Raw genomic sequence first — 20,920 nt, forward strand, 5'->3', positions numbered from 1 at the left:
AGTAGAAAGTTGTCCCGTACATTAATGTTGTCGTCTGTCTTCGTAGTGCTGTGGCAAATGGCACTCGATAGCTGACGAGTCTTACAGTCTGTGTGAGTGCGGTGGAAAATCACAGGCTCAGTGCGCTGTCTGTCGGTTCGTAATTGCTGCTCTTTTGCACCTCGTGTCTGTGAGTACACGAGAAGGCAGTGCCGAGCTTACCGGCAAGTATAGAGGCTGAGGTGATCGGCTCTACTGACAACATGTAATGACTTGTACTAGTCTTCTCACATTGATCATTATTATAATTACTTCTAGGTTACAGAGTAAATGTATAGGTGCACAATCCGATTGAAAGTATCTTGGCACCCATGAGAGGTTATTGTTGTGTGAAAGCTTGAACACTGCTGAAGGCAGTTTCAATGAAATGTCTGGATGTCTGTTGAGAAATGGGCAGACTTAGAGGTGTAATTAAAAAGTAACAGGGAGTTTGTTTTTCGTTAAGAATCTTTATTTATTCATGGTCATTGTCAACTCTGTGCCCTTCAAAATAATCACCCTGAGATTCAATACTGTTGTGCCAACACTTTTTCCAATCTTGGAAGCACTTCTGGAATGCACCTTTCGTTATGGTGTTCAGCTTCTTCAGCGATTCTGGTTTTATCCCATCAGAGGCGATGAAAATGATATCCTTTCACAGTTCTCTGCAGCCTTGGGAATAGAAAGAAGCTGCAGGGGGCCATGTCCGACAAATAACTGGCTGAGGCAATATGACGCTTTTGTTTTATCCAAAAAATCCCGATCGATCGTTGAGGTGTGAACGGGAGCATTACCGTGATCCAATTTCCACGAGTGGGCCGCCACTGTGGTCGAGCGGTTCTAGACGCTTCAGTCCGGAACCACACGGCTACTACGGTCGCAGGTTCGAATCCTGCCTCGGGCACGGATGTGTGTGATGTCCTTATGTTAGTTAGGTTTAAGTAGTTCTAAGTTCTAGGGGACTGATGACCTGAGATGTTAAGTCCCATAGTGCTTAGTTGAACCAATTTCCACGAGTGGTTTTGCCACTGTCCTGGTAGTTTTCTTTGGATTGCTTCACCCAGAAGGCACATAACTTCCAGGTAGAATTCCTTACTGACCGTATGAGAAGAACCATCACAGGTGATCGAACTTTTCTCTCTCTCTCTCTCTCTCTCTCTCTCCTCTCTCTCTCTCTCTCTCTCTCTCTCTCTCTCTCTCTCTCTCTCCAGGTATGGCTCTTCAGGTAGTTTCCATTGGGAATGATTGTGCCTTGGTTTTGATGTCATACCTATGTACCCATGTTTTGTCACCCGTTGTAATCTTCTTTAGAAGTTGTGTGTCGTCGTTAACTTCATTCGACAATTTCTGAGTGATGTCTATGCGACTTTGATTTTGATCAAAATTCAACAGTTTTGGAACTAACTTTGCTGCTATGTACGTTGGATGTTCCAGCATTTCCCACTGAAACTGCTGCAATGTCGTCTCACCACATTTGCTGTGTGTGGGTTTACCTTATCATGCAGGAAGATAACGCCATTGGACAATTTCCCTAGGAGTTTTGACTCGATGGCTCGTCTAAGGTTCTGTAAAGTGACTTGATAACACTTGGTATTGATGTGGTTCCCTGTTCAGGAAACTTGACAGGCAGTGGGCCCTTGTGGTAAAAAAAAGAGGACATCAACACCTTATCAGAAACTGGTGTGCACAGCCTTTGATTTCTTTGGAGAAGCTGCATGTTTCCACTGCTTGCTCTGACCCTTGCTTTCCGGTTCAAAATGGTGACACTGTGTTTCGTCACCTGTGACAATACTCAATAAAAGGCCGTATTCGTCCTCACAATAATGATGCAGATGACTCAAAGGACAGCGCCATTCGAGTATTGCGCTGTTTGGCGATCAGGTGGTGGGGAAACCGCTGCGTACAGGTTTTTCGAAAGTTCACGTGTTGATGCATGGGTGTACCCCCGTGCTAATACCCAATAACTGATGGATCTCATCCGTGGTGATTCTGCGGTTGTCCAAGACTAAAGCCTGCACTTCTGCAACCGTTTCTGGTTTGATGACACGACGAGTCTGTCTAGGACGAGCATCGTGGTCCAGTGACTCGTGCACCTCGAGGAATCATTTGCGCCATTCCACAACACTTGAACGACACAGCCTTAATCCGTCGATAGTTTTCACCTCCCTCCGCCACCAAAAATCGAATCGCGTCTCGTTGTTCCTGTTTACTTGTCTGCATGTTCGGTAGTGGACGATAACTTGTATGACCACCTTCTCTTCAGCATGAAACCACGCTGACATTACGCAGCATCAAACGATGCGCACGTGTCCACCTCTCTACCAATAGATGGCGCCACTGTACCCGCAAGTACGTGTAAGGCAAAGGTAGACGCACTGACCAGGTTTCACTTGAATGAACCTTACAGATTTGCCGATAGCCACAATCGACATTTCAAATGTGGTGCTGCACTTTATTCCTTTTTCAAGCAAAATTTAATGCAAATTCTTTGGCCCATATTATTCAAAAGTAAAAATGTACCGAACATTCAAAACCATTTATATCAGTTTATGACTTCCAACAATAAACTAAATATTTGAAACAATTGAAAATTCAAACATACATCAGGAACACGTGTACCAACAGAATGGAGTAAAAAAAAAAAATCGGATGTATAAAATCCACAACCTAACCTGTGCATTGATTAGTGTTTTTAGCTTTCAATCTGACATTTGGTACTACGTCGTCATTGAACCTTCACAACTGACTCGAATTTTGTAAATTCAAAGACACACAACCCGTGCTCGTTGCATTATACACCACATTCTGATATGTCTGCCACCTAGTGGTGTATCCTGCAACTGCATTCTGCCGTGTATTATGAAATGGAACACAGAGAAATGCTCTATCTACTGATACGTGCCATTTCTCTGTGTCTCATTTTCGTGCAGTCATCTTCTGAAACCCTGCAAGTACTTGTTATTCTGCTGCTCAGTGGAACAGAAACATTAAAGATAAGAAAAGACTGCCTGTTGTCAAACACCAACGGTTTGAATATGACGTGTCTTGCAAATTTAAGTGTCTTCCCCCTGTGGCCCATCATTAGCATCGGTGTATAATACAAGGGTGATTCAAATGAAAACATCGAAGTTCTGTAATATTGTTGTTATAACAACGAACAAAAAACTTACACGTCCCTGACGTCGGATGCACGTATTCCACCCCATCGGGAGCGGATAGATACGGTGAAGAAAGAGTTCTTGTGGTCACGTGTGTACCCAGCCTTGCACCGAAGTTTTCACCTCTTTGTCACTGCCGAAATGCCTGCCTCCCATTGTTTCTTTGACTGCACCAAATGGCTGAAAGTCCCTAGGAGCGAGGTCTGGTGAATGAGGAGGATGTACCAAACGTTCAAATTTAATTTCCAAAATAGTCTCGACTGTTTTACGGGCTGTATGCTGTCGGATGTTGCCGCGCCGTAACGGTACTCCTGAAGTCGGGAGTTGTCGTCGTTTACTCCAGATTTCGGGGTAAAGTTGAGTTTTCAGTGTGCCCGAATAAAAAGTATCGATTACTGTGACTCCCCTATCTGTGCAAAATTACTCCATTGGCATCCCAGAAGAGAACGAACACGATTTTTCCGGTAGACAGTTAGTGCGACATTTTTTTTTTTTTTCGGCAATGAGCTGCGGTGCCATTCCTCGCTCGACCTTTTCGTTTCTGGTTCGTGACAGTGGATCCGAGTCCCATCGCCTGTAACAGTTTCTCCCAGAAATGCGTCACCTGCAACTAGGAAACGATGCAGAAGTCCTTAGCCGGCGTTGACGAGGCAGTCTTTCAACTCGGCAGTCTAGTGACGCGGCACATCTCGTTGAAGTGCAGTACACTGTGAACAGTATTCTATGCAGTACTAGCACTAATCTTCAGCCTGGAGACTATTTCGTTCAGCGTTATGCGTCTGTTCTGCTTTAAAAGCTCCTTCACTAACACCGTATTCTCGTTCGTCATTACGCGCTCAGCCTTGTGCAGTCTCGGAGCATCTTCCACAGAAATTGCACCGTTTTTAAACTTCCTACGTCACTCGGTACACCCGTTGCAGTGATAAACAAGAATCACTGTACTGCACTGTCTTTCTGCGATGAATTTTAATTGCTTTGATTTCTTTTCTACACATTTATTTATGTATTGTATGGCAATACAGACATATTAATAATTGCAAACAAACATTACTAATATAACAAAGTTTAAGGATTACAAACAAACATCAAGTCTATTGAGATAATCTATCGACTCTGGAGTTGCCAGCAGGAAGTCGTCGGGGCTCCCGTTATAGGCTCTTCTGAAACACTCTTCGACAGTGTGGCTGACAGTCTGACTTTCTCCGCAATCACACTGAGAGGATAGTGTTTTACCCCATTTATACAGGGAGTAAGCACATCTGCCGTGACGAGTTTGAATCCTATTTAGAGTGGACCACATTTTGCGTGGTAGGTTCAAACCGGCTGGCTTTTGTGTGATGCGATGCATGTTAAGATTTTGCCACGCATTCCATTTTTCAGACCGTGCGTTTGTGATACTGAAACCTTCTGGTACACAGTTCCTCGCTGCTCTCGTTGGCGGGTTCCTACATCGGAGCCTATTAGTGTTTGCAGCCTCAATGTCTCGGTGGATTGGCACGCTTAGATTTCCCACGACGTTTTTGTATTCACGTACAAGCGCGTCAGTACGTCACAGGTGTGGTGGCGGGATGTGGCTTAATATTGGGAGCTGTTGTGTCGGAGTGGGTTTAATTACTCCAGAAATCATCCTCAGTGTTACGCAACTGGACATCCACCTTTTTTACGTGTAGGCTGTTTAGCAAAATCGGAGCACAGTATGCGGCAGCCGAGAATACGATTGCTAGAGCGGAGGTGCGGAGAGTGGAGGCCGTTGCTCCCCAGGTAGTACCACAGAGCTTTTGAATAATGTCGTTTCTTGTCTCTAATTTTTCGGCAGTCTTTGTTAGGTGCTCTTTAAAAGATAGTGTTCTGTCAAGCGTCGTGCCCAAGTACTTCGGAGTTTTATTATGCCTGAGAACGGTGTTTTCAAATCGAATGTAGAGTTCCTTCCCTGCGAGTTTGTTGTTGAGGTGGAAGCGACTAACCTCTGTTTTGGAAGCATTTGGTTGAAGTGTCCACTTACGGAAATATGTATCCATTATCTTCAGGTCTTTTCGTTAGGATATCCTCAGATGCTCCAATTGTGTTACATCTTGTAGCGAGGGCCCAATCGTCAGCATACCCGAACTTCCTCGATTGTGTTTCCGGCAGGTCTGCAATATAGAGGCGTACTGAATGTGTGTTATAATCAGGAGATCCTCACATTATCTGACTGCCAGTATGTGCTAGTTATTTAGCATTACCCAGGATGCACGTGTACTGTTATACTAATGACGCGAACTAGCTTTACACCCCCTTAAAATTCATCACTGATTGCTGTTTAATAGAAGAGCATGTTGGCATCAGATGGACATCTTGTTGTACACACTGCTGCCTTCTCCAGGGTCGTAGCGTGACTCTGCAACCTGTCAGTAATTTTCTGAACGTCAAACACTACTGCCACCTACTGACTCCGTCACACAACTTTCCGAAATTTTATGGAACTTTCAAAGTTTTCACTCGAATCACCCTCGTATTGTCTTTAATTTTTCGTGGTCATTTCTGCAGGAGGGCAGCTTTGTCAGATACATCAGTCCTTATTTATTTATTTATTTATTGTTCGTCTTACTCTTCCGTGCTCTTCAGTCGTGTTGCCTGCAATCTGCTTTCCGTCGTTACATTAAGAAGGTCGAGAAATGTAACCGGCTGACTTACCTCGCCCGCAGGGGTGTTGTGTATGTGCCTCTCTCCGACGGCAGTGTGAGGAGTGAGGCGGATGGAAGCATAATGTTGTGTTTTGCAGGTGTAAATTTACCGGAACAGTGGAAGAAGTCACTTACTTTTTGTAACCGCGCCTTTCGTTTGGCGGCGTGGCGGTTCTCATCGGCACGAGAGACGTTTGCGCCTGCAGAACTGTGGTTTGTGTCTGGTCACACCACAAGGCTTAGTGCAAATTTTCTGGAAGAGTTGTAAGACCTTGGGCCTGCTGCTGTTTCTACAGGTAAAACCGTGAGTATCATTGACGCATTTTCTGTTTAACTGCAAAAGTTGTAAAGACTAGATGGTTAATTCCAGAAAAAAGAAAAAAAAGAGAGAAAAGGGGTATTGTCCTCCTTTGTGTGTGTGTGTGTGTGTGTGTGTGTGTGTGTGTGTGTGTGTGTGTGTGTACCAGATGTCTCAATAAAATATGCGAAAAATCATACATAGTGTTTACATTTAACATCATACCAAGGAGAAAGACCGGATTATTTCTAAACAAGAACTGACACTGCCTCTAGGCAGTGTACGACAGTTTCTCATGTTGACCAAAACTTGGACATTTTTTGTACTTGACTGTGAGATACATTATTTTTTGTATGGCTACTAGTCACATTAATTTTGCTTTAATTTAATACATTGCTATGTGTTTCAGGCATGTTCCGTGCATAATCAAGTCTTCCATTGCATGCACACAAATATACTGTCATCGGCAAAGCTAAAATTTTGTTTCTGCTCCCTGAACTGAACTTGTTGTTCTGAATTCCTGCTTGGTTTCCATTACAGCATGCTGAGTATACAGAATGAATAACATGGGTATAAGCTACAACTCTGTCTCACTCCCTTCTCATCCACAGCTTTCCTTTTATGTACTTTGGCTTTTGTAATTGTAGTTCAGTTTCTGTACAAAATATCCTGTGGATTGTTATTCTTAGTGACTGGGACATTCAGATAGCATTTTCAGTCAACAATATCACACAATATCTATTGTTTTGCTATAATTTAATCGTTAAATTTCTCAACATTCGGTCACATAATCAAAAATTCTCTCATCGGTTGAAGCTCTGTTGATGTCACCAAACTAGGAGTAACACGAAGCTATACGTATGTAGTAGGAGAGTTGGCCAAATTTACAAGGGTTTTCTGTATTCTGCCTGCAAACTGTTTAATGATGGAAAATGCACTTAAAGCTTTTAAATAGCAGCAGAAAGAAGTTTTATGATTGCTGGTGGTAGAAACATTCCGAAAGTTGATGCAATTATGCTCCATCGATTTGGAGCGGCAATATGTGCAATGATTGACATTATTTTCCCCTGCTCCCTTAAACGACATTAAACTTACTCAGAACTATAGAATTGTGGAATGTTTTGCAAATAGGTCCTTATCCGATATCTGGATTGTCGACCATCAGGTTCCTGTAAAATACACTTTCAGAAACTGTTACTACAGTCACAAACTATGACCCAAAGCGCAATAAAATTCTCGTCGAATCTAGTGCCTATTTCATCATATACGAGATAGTCAGCGGGGAGCAGACAATTTGGATTGGCCCTGTGGTGCAATGGCTAACGTGTCTGCCTGCGGGTCAGTAGATTGCAGGTTCGAATCCTGGCAGGGTCGTAGGTTTTTAAAACTGGTACACGATATATGTAAACGGCATTAGCGAGAATTCATTGTGGCAGTTGTTCTGATGGAGGGATAAACTACGTATAGCTTCCCATTAATTTCAATCGGAGAATTCACTTTTACGGAAAGCATTGCTAGTTGTGAAGATAACATCACGAGCCCACAATACGATGATGTGTAGGACGATGAAGTTCTGTACGCCGAGAGATACGAAGCGTGTACAACGTGCAGGTAACACAAACAGTGTGACGTTTGTGAGTAGAAACTGACATTAGTATCTAAAGCAGACTTAAATTGTTCATGTAAGACGATAAAACCGTAAACAAAAAGTGCAACTAGCACTATGTTTCTGATCGTTGTTACGAAGTTTTGTAAATGTAATTTCGTTTTCATACGAGAGGACTGTCGAGTCATTTACAGAAAAGTTAAAATATTATCTGGACCGGACACGAACCGGCGACCTTCGGGTAACTGGACTATAAACTGTAACAGTATACCCCTGTACCGATCCACCTAGCGAACGGTACACGGAACGTCGGATGTAATGACAGTCGATCGTCCCAATTTTCACTGCAAGTTTAATTTTGTCGAACGATGTTGTCCTTTCTCGCGACAGTGGGAAATCGTATATCGGAGACGAATTGACGTCGACTTCAGAGTGCAAGACTTTCGTAATTGTCAGAAAATTTGTTCGTCGATGTGGTGGAATTTTGCCGGTTCTGTGGTAGTGCATTTTATGTATCTTCTCATCCTTTGTAACACTTCGGAACAATTTTACACGAGTTTTTGTATACGCATTTTTATAATGTGAAACTACAAGCTATTTGTAACCCATTTTCTGAAATTTGAAATTTATAAATTCCAAAACGAGACATCGCTGTGAATGAGCTTTACGACAGTCGGAGCAGGAAGCTAGCCAGTGAAGTCTCTGCCAGCACGTGACTCGAATGAAGTGTTTTAGCAGGCTTCCAAATTGTTTGAATTTCATTTTACATCTATCTCGTTTTCTTTCCTGAAACTAAAGATGAGGGGAAAAATTGTTACGAGCATAAAATGACTCGTAGAATTTCAGACGATTTCCACAAAACAGTCAAACGACCTATTCCCGAGACTGCAGAGTGGTTCTGTTCGTCGCAGTACACGAATAATGAATTCGAATGAATTTGTCACTGGCTGCAGAAGTCTAAACACTCTCCCCCTGTGCCTTAGCTGTAACACAAACTATTTCTTCTACACCACAAACATCTAGACAAATAGTTTCAGCTTATTGCATATACAGTGCTAATGTACACAAATTAGGTAGTATTCTATGCTGAGCTATTTTGCATGCACGATATTGTAGTCTTGTAACTTGCTTTTACTTAGTTTCTGCATGTTAGACTGTGCCTTTTAGTAGTTTTTTCACTATGTATGCAGATTGTTAATTTGTACCTTATCATTGTGTACTAATTTATAAAGTTTTATGTTTATATGTAATACGTGTATTTTACTCATACGTATTAGCTAATTTTATTACTATGTATTTTTCAGTGAAATTGTCCACATTGCTATTACTAAGGTGACTGTTGAAAATTTGCACCCGACCGAGACTAAGTATTGGGTTTCCTACTTACGGCGAGCAGTTCGGCTCAACTGTCGGGCTGTCGCAGGATGCCTGTGACTATTACTCGAATTTCCATTGTCGCTTATATCTCTGTCTTTATTTTGGATCTCAACAATCGCAGGGCAAATGGGAATATCATCATTGGGGGGAGAGATTTTGAGGAGGACTGCACCTTACTTCACTACAAGAATACCCGTCACTCGAATTATGCAGTAAAAAGTTTGGGACTGCACAACAATAATACGAGGAGACTGCTACTCGGCGCGTAGAGGAGACGTCGAACGGTAGACAGGCGCTTCGAAAAAAAAAGTGCTTAATAAGCGGTGTTTCGAAAAGAGTGACCCGATTTCAAAACTCCGTATTAGCCTGTGAAAACGTACCACAAACGTGGGACGAATTGCAAGATACTCACAAAATCTTAAATTTTTAGCTATGCTGTGACAAATTATTTGTGCGTCCACCAGATCGACATCTAGATTGATCGTAAACTTTACACAATACAGAACTTACGGCAGCTGTTATTTTGCTCTCCGGTTCTTCCGCGTTGTGAGGTAACGGGGAAATGGACACACTTTCCTTCACGTAGCCTGACGAAAAAAAAAAAAAATCGCACGAGGTAACGTCCGGCCGTCTCGAAGGCCGAACGCGCGTGGCGGTGTGTCGGGGCCCCGTGCGCCGTATCCGGTGTCGAGGCCGAGTCTCGTCGAGAAACTTACGTGTGCCGTGCCGGTGTCGTGGAGATTGATGAAGTCGTCGGAGTGTCCTTCCGAAGTTGAGGAAAAAGCCAGTTCTGCGCATTTGAAGATAGTTCGTTCCAGTCGCAGTGTTTTCGTCTAAAAAGAAGGGACTGTACACTTTTTCACAAGAAGTGGCACAAAAAATTTTCACTTTAGGCTATGTCGGTTTACTCTACTGCTAATACGAAATGTTGCTCTATCTCTGAAAGTCGTAGGTGGTAAAAATTATTGTCTTCGATATCCTCGAGCAGAGCATTGCTGATGTCGGCCCGTTTACTTTACGACTGACCCGAAGAGCTTGCACTGTCTGTAGTCTGTACGGTTTCGAGACAGTTTCAGACATTTGTACGAGGCACTGCCAGTTCTCTGCAGTGAGTAGACTTTTGTGGACTCCGCTCAGATGTCTGCCAAATTCTTTCCGCCGTGTTGTCAGAAGTGGGAGGTCGAACTGAAGCCTTACCTTTGTACGGCATCCTGTCTCGCCAGATTGATGATATCGACGATGAATTTTTTGGGTGTGGGTGGATCCGTGCCGAAACGCCAGCCGGGCCGAAATCGCTCACTTGATCTTTGCAGACTGCTGCACACACAACACCTTCCGTTGAGTGGATATAATATTTCTTCTGACTGACTGCAAACTGAGAAGATGTATCGACTGACGTCTAATGTTGATTTTCTTAAACCCTAGGTCGTGCTCATTCAAACAACACACATTTTCTTGCCAGAATGTCCCATGTTCTGTAATTATTTCCACCCAAAATGGGTCATTCTTTTTTAAATACTTTGTATTCTAAACTATGGAACTAAGCGCCCCCCCCCCCCCATATCTCTCTCTCTCTCTCTCTCTCTCTCTCTCTCTCTCTCTCTCTCTCTCTCTCTCTCACACACACACACACACACACACACACACACACACACACGAAAAAACCATACACCCTGTCATCTCTGGGCACTAAGGCTTGACCAAGACTGTTGTCTCAGGTGAGAAGCAGTTTTTCACTGGTGTGGCTAGCGGGAGTATGGAAGAGGAGTGGCGTGGGGAGGGATAGGGATAACAAAATAAGGGTGGGGTAGTGTTCTAATGCTGCCTGCGTGCGCATGCAGGCATGCAGTAGGGTCAGGATAAGGCTGCTAGCTGCAGCATCAGGAAATTGTGTGGTGGGGGGGGTGGGGTGGCAAAGGGTAGGGGAGAGAAGCAGAGAAGGGGGGAAGGAGTACATAGGTGCGTTGACGGGATGGAAGGTGTGTGTAGGGCTGGAGTGGGAAAACAGAGGAGGACTGCCAAAAGCCAAAAGTTGAGGCTCGGGGAGGGGGGGGGGGGGTGTAAGGGAATGACGTAAGAATCCAGATGTCACAGGCTGTTGTGTAGCAGTCTTCAAAGTTGAGCACGTCGTTTTGGGCAATGCACTTGGCAGCTGGGTGGTCCACATGTGAAAGGGCAGTGTGATATACAGACTTACCTGCAATGGCTGTGCCGCAATCTACGTGGGCGTGAGCACGGGCAAGGTGTGTGTTCTGTACGTGGTCATTGCCAAACTGTGTTAGAGAGAGAGAGAGAGAGAGAGAGAGAGAGAGAGAGAGAGAGAGAGAGAGAGAGAGAGCGCTGCACCACCCAGATTATTTTTGATTATAAAGCTTTACTCACCCTGGAGTTTAATACAATCTGTTCTCACTTATTCTAAACTCGATAAATCAAACTTACTGTCTAGTCCCTCGAGAAAACCTCAGCAGGTTGAAGAAACCGTGTGTGTTTTGGTGCACTGGCGGGGTTGAAGCGATTGCTTCGATAGACTGTCCCACAACACACTATAATTCTAAGTGGTGAAGTGTGTAATACTTTGTAATTCGAACTGTTTTGTCAGTTGCTCAGATAATGATTTCGTCATTCTTCACGATACTTATTTGTTTGAATGACAGTGCGTAACTTGAAACAGTATGTAAATCGCATGTAAAAATGATTAAAAGTGATGTCAAAGGAGCACAACTGGTATGACTTCTGCAGAAAAGTAACTGCCTACTGAAGAAGAAAAAGAATGGAAGTAGTGAAAAGTTTCGGGATTCCATCATCTGCACTGTTGAAATTATCTAGACATAAAAAGATGAGGTTTCGTGTAAACCTATCATAAAGGGGGATGAAGTGCACCCGGCAAGATAAGTTCCCGTGTCTTGCAGAATGCTTACTGAGATAGTGTGGTGTGGTGTGGTGCAGAGGACAAAACATACTTGTCCCTGATTGTCTGGGCACTGAAGGGTTTACAGCTAGTGAGTGGAAGTTCATTAACTTAATAAACAGACGTAACTTTGATTTTCAAGTGATTTGTGGGGAAAATGCGAGCAATGATGACAGTTCATTCAGCACGAAGAATGGATGAAACTGAAGTTTTGTTACATATTCTCAGAAATTTGTACGTGCCTTTCATTTAAACGGTCAGACTGGAACTTTGAATTATTGAGGGTTGACTGTATAGTTTTAGTTATTCAAATCTAAGGTGTAGTCGTGCGTGCTTCGTACAGTGCCGAGGATATATGCGCTCTTCTGTGCTCGAATGCCACAGTCCGTCAAGATTCCGTAATCGCACCAGTATCTCTATGCTACATCCACAATGTCCTGTAAGCGCGGAAGAAGCACGTTGTCCTTGGAATTAATGGACAACTCATTACCCTCAGTAAATTTGCGTTGATTTTATTATTACTTCGTCAGGTGCACATCGACTACCGTTCGGTGGCAGTGAATCGTAATAGATTTGTGCCGCCCGGTTTGTTTAAGACGCGGATCACTATGAAAGATTATGTCATTGAACATGTTCAGATTTAAGAAGAGTGTGAGGAAATACCACAAGCTACAAAATTTATTTCTTTTTTGTAGCAACTCTCTGAACAGTAGAGGTGTTGAGCCGTCAGTACACACACAAGCCAGTGTAGTGGTTAATTAAAAAAGGATAAATGTGAGAAGAGAGACCGTGAAAAAGGGAAAGAATGAAAAGCTAATCGGACTTCGTATTACAGAAAACCTATTGTTGGGGTGGTCCTTGTGGCGTTTTTGAGCAAAAGTTAAACCAATTTCCACTACAAAATTTTTTGAAAAAGAACAGAGAATAACAGAATGTAACTGACAGGGGGAAGTGGCGTAGATAAATCATCCTTTACCAGGTTAACTTGTCTTCTTTCTTGCGGCGTCCAGGTCTTCAAAAATCTCCTTCATTTCTGGGTGAAAAGTCGGCTCCGAAATCTTGCAGTAAGTTTCATTGTCCAGGAATTTCTAATGTACACAAAACCGTCTTGCTATTAAATGCAATTTATTTTAGTTGCTTCTCTCCATCCTCCGAATTTCTCACAACTTCCACAATGTCTACATATTAATAAGTTTTTTTCGTCTTAATCAGCTCACGTCTGCCTTAAGCTTCGGCTATCAAGAGACAATTGAAAACGGAATAAAAAAACAAAAAAGAGTTAACAATTTTCGTATTTTCTCTCTGCCGTCGAGCGCTCATACCGCTGCGACGGGATATTTTTTATCTGAGGGAACGAATGTAGCGCGGCGAAATTCAAAGTCCCGCTACATCGCCCCCTCGACTGTCACGCTAAAACATTTAGCGTGGCAGGCTAGCATACAATAGAATAGATACACCTAAATGTCAATTATACATGTATATTTTCATTGGAAAGGCCACGTGCATCCATAGGGGATAATCTTAACCAACACTTACTTTCTAAACCTATATACTAAATACAATTATTACAGTTTGGATCCTTTTTACACAATTAATATATATATTTACATGCAGTTCGTTTGAAAAAGCTGCTCGCCAGCGCAGTTAATGTTGTGTGCTCCCAGGGTTGGTTTCCCAATGCACCTCTGGCAGCACGCAGTCTTTGCACATGCGCAGTAGCATCACTGAATTTCGCGTGCGGCAGTTTCAAAATTGCTGTGTTATGACAGTCTTCAACAGTATTCACTCTCACATAGTGTTCATTACAAGTTGTTATTCCAGCATAAATGGCGTGTTAAGTCCGGTGACACCATAAGATTGAGCGTGTGCGTGATCTGAAGCAACGTCCATGTCTTCTGTTATGACACAACACTCCAGGTCCTTGTGCGTTTTCATGACTATTGTTCCCGGGGCATATATGGTCGATGTAGTTTTTAGTCTCCACATCGCCTACGACAGGTGCTGAGTTTATTGTCTCTAAAGCATCTGAAGGCCGGCCAGGAACAACGGCGTCGATGTTCGCAAAGGTAGGTGTTTCACCACGTTGTTTACACTTGCCAACAAACGTTCATTTGCAGTGTGAAAATCCTCATTATCGTCGAAGTAAATTGCAGTTTATATCGATTTACAAACAGTTATTTGGTTTATGCACCATAAGTTTCACAAACAACACAAAATTCGTCGTTTATAACGTTCACTGTTTAACACAGTTTGCAACACTTTTTGCCACATTTACATTTTAACAAAGTTCACTTTGTCCATGCATGTTTACATCGTTAATTCTGAAAGCTTACATTTCGTGGTCACATTTCAAAATATGTTGACAATATGCAAAGTTTTTATACATATACAAATACATATAAATTTACAAGAATATGCATGTGAAATATCTATACTAAAAAAAATTATACTAAGTCCCATTGGCTTTCTTTTATTGGGGTATTAATTTTTTTATTCAGGTTTGGGTGTGCCAAGGGATATAAGACTTAATATTTAAAAGCACGGGCTTTCCTTCATTTATTATTTATCTCCTCTTTTTTTTTCCATATCTTGGCTAGTGGTTGACCAGGCTTGTAATGCCATTCTCAATTTTCTTCATTTCTTTTAATTCATACCTGAAAGTTTACTGTCACACAATATATTCTTACATTCCATAAACAAACAATACCCAGCTGCAGGAGGAGGTAGGATAATGGAGAAAGAAAGAAAGATAGACTGGAAGAAACTATTCACTACCTATAAACTACCAAATCCTACAGCTAATACATGAAAAAAGAGAACATAATACATTATAACGTTTGCATCACCTTCAAGGAGTGTTTGAAAGGAGGTGCTTACAATTTACCAAATCATGGGTAAATGTAAGTGTCCTTACGTCAAGTCTGTGTAGTGTAACGTCATGACAGATTCTCTGTTTGTGTTCTGACTGTTCGTATGACTAAGTGTATTATACATTAACAAATCCTTGCATGAGTAAATCACATATCTGCTCAGTACTTCCTCGATATCTCCACTTCTTGTGGATACCGTCTATACAAATGGAAAATATATCTCACAGAGATTGTCTCTCTCATAATGTGTATTATATAATAACATACCAAATTTCCTCTCAAGAGTTCAACCATGAACTTTCTTCTACTTTAGTGAAGGTTAAACATCATGTATGTGGTATATATATATCATTTCTTTGTATAAAACATAAATAAAGAACATAGTATTATAATTGACAGTAAAATGTCTCTTTCTCAGTGTCCGTTGCTCGATGTCGGCTGCACGGGTGGCCACTGCTCCTTTTTACTTACCTTGCATTGCCTGAAAAGGTGGAGGTGTTGTACGAATCGCAAAACGACCTTAATAACTCTATCTTTTGCTTCCTCAGGGTTTTCTGTCTTGTGTAAAAAAAAAAAAAAAATTTCTATACAAATGTATTCACATGAGGGCTGTGTAAAAACTATATTTCAACTTAAGTTCCTTAAAATATCATTCTCCTGTCTGAACACGAACTATAAATGTTTTCTTCCACACAGTGGCTTAACAAAACTTAACAAAAGGTTACCAAGTTACACTTCTGCCATAAATTAAAGCTAATGTGTTTCCAAGCTACGTTCTTATCACACTTATCTCCACAGCTGTAATCATCATTATGTTCACTCTGCTTTTCTTGCATTCATTCATTTTCAAGGGCATTGTAAATAGATTCACATTTAACGTCTTGTACTCACGTGTTCTAACTCATCACAAATTTTTTTCTTTCGAACTGAAATCCTTATGTAATCAGAAGATGTAGACTAGGTAGCACAAATTACCAAAACATTCTCACTCATTCCTTACTCACATATTCATCATAATATATATATTCTTATACATTAAACATATTCCTCATCAAACATTAATATATCACATACGTGGGGCCATTTGGCACTTCCATTCTCTTAAAACTCCAATATCATCTTCCTCAAATAATCTCTTGTCTCCATCAACTACTTCGTAGTAACTTACCTTCTTATATTAACTTAAATATTAACTCATTCATACTGATCACTCATTCTTACGTCCTCATTCATTCTGCTACATACCTATGTCATTACTGATCTCAATAGCTATTATTTCCTCTCATTGTAGTGCCTTGAAATAACTAACTAGTTGTTGATTCACCTTATAATTTACAATTAACAACCAATGTAACCTGCGTAGGTCTCATTCCCATATGAATATCTTTTCTCATTTAGTAAGCGTACTCACCTGGGTTTACCTTCTCTTCATAATTATGTGTACAAGTGTAACTGCAGTATATAATTTCCATAAATTAACGTTTGTGTTTATAGTCTGTAGGCTTAGGCTTGTATTCAATACAAACATTTACGATCTCGTCTTCACAGCAACTTGCTCACGTTCAAATTAGTTGTCATTATATTATGTTGTTTTAGGGCACAAAGGGTTTCAAATGTCTGTGGGGATGCAGCCCCCTCGGCTTGTGAGATAACAGGTATTCTAGGGAGTAACAACCTGGGTGAGGTATGCTTGCTATTCTGAAAGGACCTGAATATAATAGCTGCCATTTTCTGTTCAGTTGTTTTAACTTTGTAGACTTGGGATGTGAACGCAAAAGAAAAAGGTCATCAACCTGATAGGTTTGTGTATTTGTAACATATTTGTCATACTTCTCTTTCCTGATCTTGGCTTTATTGCACAACGTAGTGTATGCCTGTCTTACTTTCTCTTCCAAAGGTGTGTGTGTGTTGTGGATGCGGTTAGCTTTGGAATGGGCATAGCCCACTTGTTCTGTTCAGGTTTGTTTAATAATAATTCCTGTGGTGGGTATCCTGTTGAGGCATGAGGCAAGTTATTTACTATCTGCTCAAAGGGTGCTAAAAATTCGATCCACTTTGTGTGTTTACGAGGTGAATGTATTCTCATAAATTGACCAAACTCTCTAAAAATCCTTTCTACAGGGTTCCCTTCTGGGTGAAATGCTGATGTAAGAATATGTTTGATGTTATGTGTGGCAACAAAAGATTTCCATTTTCTTCCCGTAAAATAGGGTGCGTTATCCGTGATAATGCTGTGGGGTTTGCCAAACCTTGTAAAGTAACTGTTAGTCAAACGTCTAGTAATAGCAGATGCGTTGACAGTGCGGATAGCAAACAATTTTAAGTATTTTGAGAAGACATCAAATACAGCAACGATGTATTTCACACCTCCACGAGCTCTGGGATAAGGTCCGGCGATATCCAACGATACTATCTCCAAAGGTCGGGTTGGTACAATAGGATGTAATTCATTCAAAGATGATCGGTTGGAAAATTTTGCTTTTTGGCAGATGATACATTTACGAACAATTTGCAACACTCTCCGACGCAGATTGGGAAAGTAACAGTACTGTACTATTTTATCAGTGCATTTGGTGACTCCGTAGTGTCCCCAAGTTTTGTGTGTGAACAGAATAAAATCGTCAACATGCGCGTCGGGTAGACAAACACACCAATGGTGCGAGTCCGGGGTACGCCTATGAAAAAGTACATTTTTGTGTATTGTGTAATATTTTTGTAAATGTGAAGAAGGATCTGTACGTAATTTCTTTTTGATATTTGACCACCTGGGGTCGCTGTCCTGAAGTGAAGCAAAGTTCTTGCACATATTGCGGTAGTGTGGGGCGTATGTACCATCATACATAAGTAAGATGTTAAAGTCTGATGTTTGCTCGGAAAGTTCCGAAAAATCCTGTATGCCTTGGGGCAAACGGGACAGGGCATCGGCTACTACGTTTGATTTACCTTTAATGTAAATAATTTCGAAGCTGTATTCTTGGAGTGAAAGGCACCACCGGGTGAGCCGTGAATGAAGCAATTTGCATGATAGCAAGAAAGAAAGGGCTTGGTGGTCTGTGTATATGCGAGTATGTTTACCCCAAAGAAAGTAGCGAAACTTACGGAATGCCCAAATAATGGCAAGAGCCTCCCGTTCCGTCACCGAGTACGACCTCTCGCACTCAGTGAGCGTGCGGCTCGCAAAACTTATCGGTTTGATGACAGATTGTCTTGATTCGGATTGAATTTGAAATAGAAAAGCTCCAAGGCCGTATGATGACGAATCCGTGGCTAGGCAAAAATCTGACGTCATGTCAGGGTGGCAGAGGAGGGGTGCGTTCACCAATGCACCTTTAATAGCTTGAAAATCAGCTTGGCAAAACTCTGTCCATCTCCAAATTGCGTTCTTTTTCAGTAAAGTTAGCAGGTGAGAGCTGTTCAGAAGCTGTTTTGAAACAAACTTCCGAAAGAAAGAAGATAAACCTAAGAATGCTTTCAACTGTTTGCGGTTTTGTGGAGGAGGGAAATTACGAATAGCATCAATCTTCTTAGAATCGGGACGAATACCTTCCGGCGAGACAATATGGCCTAAAAACTTGATTTCACGCCTTCCTACTTTGGACTTAGAAAGATTTACTGTGACTCCAGCTTGTGAAAATTTAAATAAAATTTGCTGTAACAGATCAATATGTTCCTCCCACGTATTTGTTGCCACGACAATATCATCGACGTACGCCGTGACGCGTGACAACAAACACGGGCCGAGAACGGCGTCAAGCGCCTCGATGAACACGCCCGCGCTTACGCGCAAACCAAAAGGCAACACACAAAACTGATAACTGCGTCCTTCACAAAGGAAAGCAGTGTATTTACGACTGTCATTGTGAAGGGACACCTGCCAGTACGATGAGCAGAGGTCAATATTAGTTAGGTATTGTACATTATAAAATTTTAGCAACTGTTCATCCAAGTTGACGGGTCTTGTGTTAACGGGTATAATAATTTTGTTGATTTCACGTGCGTCTAGCACCAATCTGACATTTCCATCTTGCTTGCCTACCGCCAGGATAGGACTGCAATAAGGGGAATGTGATTTTTCTATGACACCCCAGGTCAACATACGCTCGATTTCACGTAAAACTGCAGGTTTCTTCGCCCATGGAATATTATAATGTGTCCTACAATAAGTCTTATGTGGCTTAACATCCATTTTGTAGCTATAACCTTTGATTACACCAGGCCTCTCACTGAAAACTTGTGCATAATCACATAATAATTTGTACAATTCTTCTTGCTGTTGTTTCGTTAAATAGTCAGATTCGACACATTTCTGATACAATAAATCCTGCTCAGTCTCCTGATAGTCTGAATCTTCAGGTGTTAAATTACATACACTAACTATGGTAGGATATATCAATTGAAATTGACTTACTTCGTAATGTTTTTGTCGTGGTTCAATCGTCTTGTTAAGTTCAACATTAATTAGTTGTTCTCCTACAGATAATTGACATATGCCATTACTTAAATCTATGATTGCTTTGTGTTTATTCAAGAAATCCATCCCTAGGATGCAGTGTACGATAAGCTTGTCTACAATCAGAAAATTACACTTGAACTGTGTATTGGAAAATGTGAAGTTAACAAGGGCTTGCATGCGTATGTTCTTAGATTTAGTACCTGTGGCACTAACCACGTGGCAATTCTGTACAGGTAATGTGGGTACGTTTATAATTTGTTTCAATTCCTTATAGAATGCTGTTGACATCACACTTGCAGCAGCACCAGTATCGAATAAAATTTGTACATCATAATCGTTAAACTTAACCCATACCGTAGCTTGTATGAATTCTTTTACACAACTGCCTGATTTAATGTTTATCTCGTCGGTTAATTCCTGTTCTGCTGTCATTTTGTCATCGTACCTGAGGAAACAAACCGTCTCAGCCATTGCGCTCTTACAACACCTCACGGCCGAAGCACGAGCGCTTAGCTCGGTCGGCGACTGTTTTCCGTCGTCTGCTGTGTTTGGCCGGGTTCATTGACCAGCTCCACTATGTTTACATTCTGGCCGGTTGGCGCCCACGCGTCAGCTGATGGCGCGCCGCAATTGTTATTGCTACTTCGTGGCAGGGAGTGCATAACTGTACTAGGGAACGGGGGCGGATTCCGTGGAGGGTTATGATTTGTCATGCGTGAATTTTGTGTGTTCATATTCTGTCGGTGATTGTTGGGATTGCTATTGTTTTGGTGGTAATTATGTCTGTTATATGTCACGTTCCTGTCAAAGTAGCCCGGGTTGTACCGGTTATTCTCACGTCTCCTATTGTTGTTGTACTGTCTGTAATTTTCATTTTGCTTGTAGTTACCATTTTGATATGGGTGATAATTATTGTTGTTATTAATATTATTCCACGAATATCTGCGGTTGTTCCTACCGTCATACACGTTTCCATTTGAATATGTTTCGCGCGCAGGCATCGTATTGTGTCGCGGCGCGGACTGATGGTTCCACCAACCACCGTCACTCCAGTTCCTTTGGGGTGGGTGCTGATTTTGGTTACTAATATGAGTAAAATTTGAATGGCGTGAATCGCCTCTGTAAACTACGTCCATTTGATCTAAGAAGTTTAAAAAAGTCTTAACGTCATTCTCCGGTACTCCTATTAATCTGTCTCTGTATGGAAAGGGTAAGTGGCTCTTTAAAGTGTCAATTATCGCTGGCAAGTCGGCTGGTTTGGACCAGTACAGTGTCTTGTCTAAGTACCTCTCAAAGTATTGTCTTAATGTCTCTTTTTTAGGGTCATAGGTCTCGGGGTTGCACACTTCTCTCCTTAGACTCTGTTGCTCATTCTCGGACCAGAATTCGTCCAAGAAGGCTTGTTCGAACTGTTCAAACGTAAGGCACCGCCGTTTCATAGCGGCACCCCACTTAGCTGCTCGTCCTCTCATGAGATTGGTGACGTATCTGATTTTATCGACTTCTGACCAACTACGTGGAAAAACACCGTCAAATGATCTAATAAACACAATAGGGTGGACTTTGTGC

The 20,920-nt window shown here is 41.7% G+C and overlaps 1 protein-coding gene across 1 annotated transcript in view; it reads left to right on the top strand.

The window, feature by feature from the left end:
• Nucleotides 1-5,954: 5,954 nt before the first annotated feature.
• Nucleotides 5,955-20,920, top strand: part of LOC126232167 (zinc finger MYND domain-containing protein 11-like) — a 140,112-nt gene continuing 125,146 nt past the window's right edge. Inside the window, exon 1 of the mRNA XM_049942468.1 lies at nucleotides 5,955-6,143. The gene's annotated coding sequence lies outside the window, so the exon portion shown is untranslated. The remainder of the gene's footprint in view (nucleotides 6,144-20,920) is intronic.

The sequence above is a fragment of the Schistocerca nitens genome, unplaced genomic scaffold, assembly GCF_023898315.1.
Source record: "Schistocerca nitens isolate TAMUIC-IGC-003100 unplaced genomic scaffold, iqSchNite1.1 HiC_scaffold_465, whole genome shotgun sequence".
Lineage (NCBI taxonomy): Eukaryota > Metazoa > Arthropoda > Insecta > Orthoptera > Acrididae > Schistocerca > Schistocerca nitens.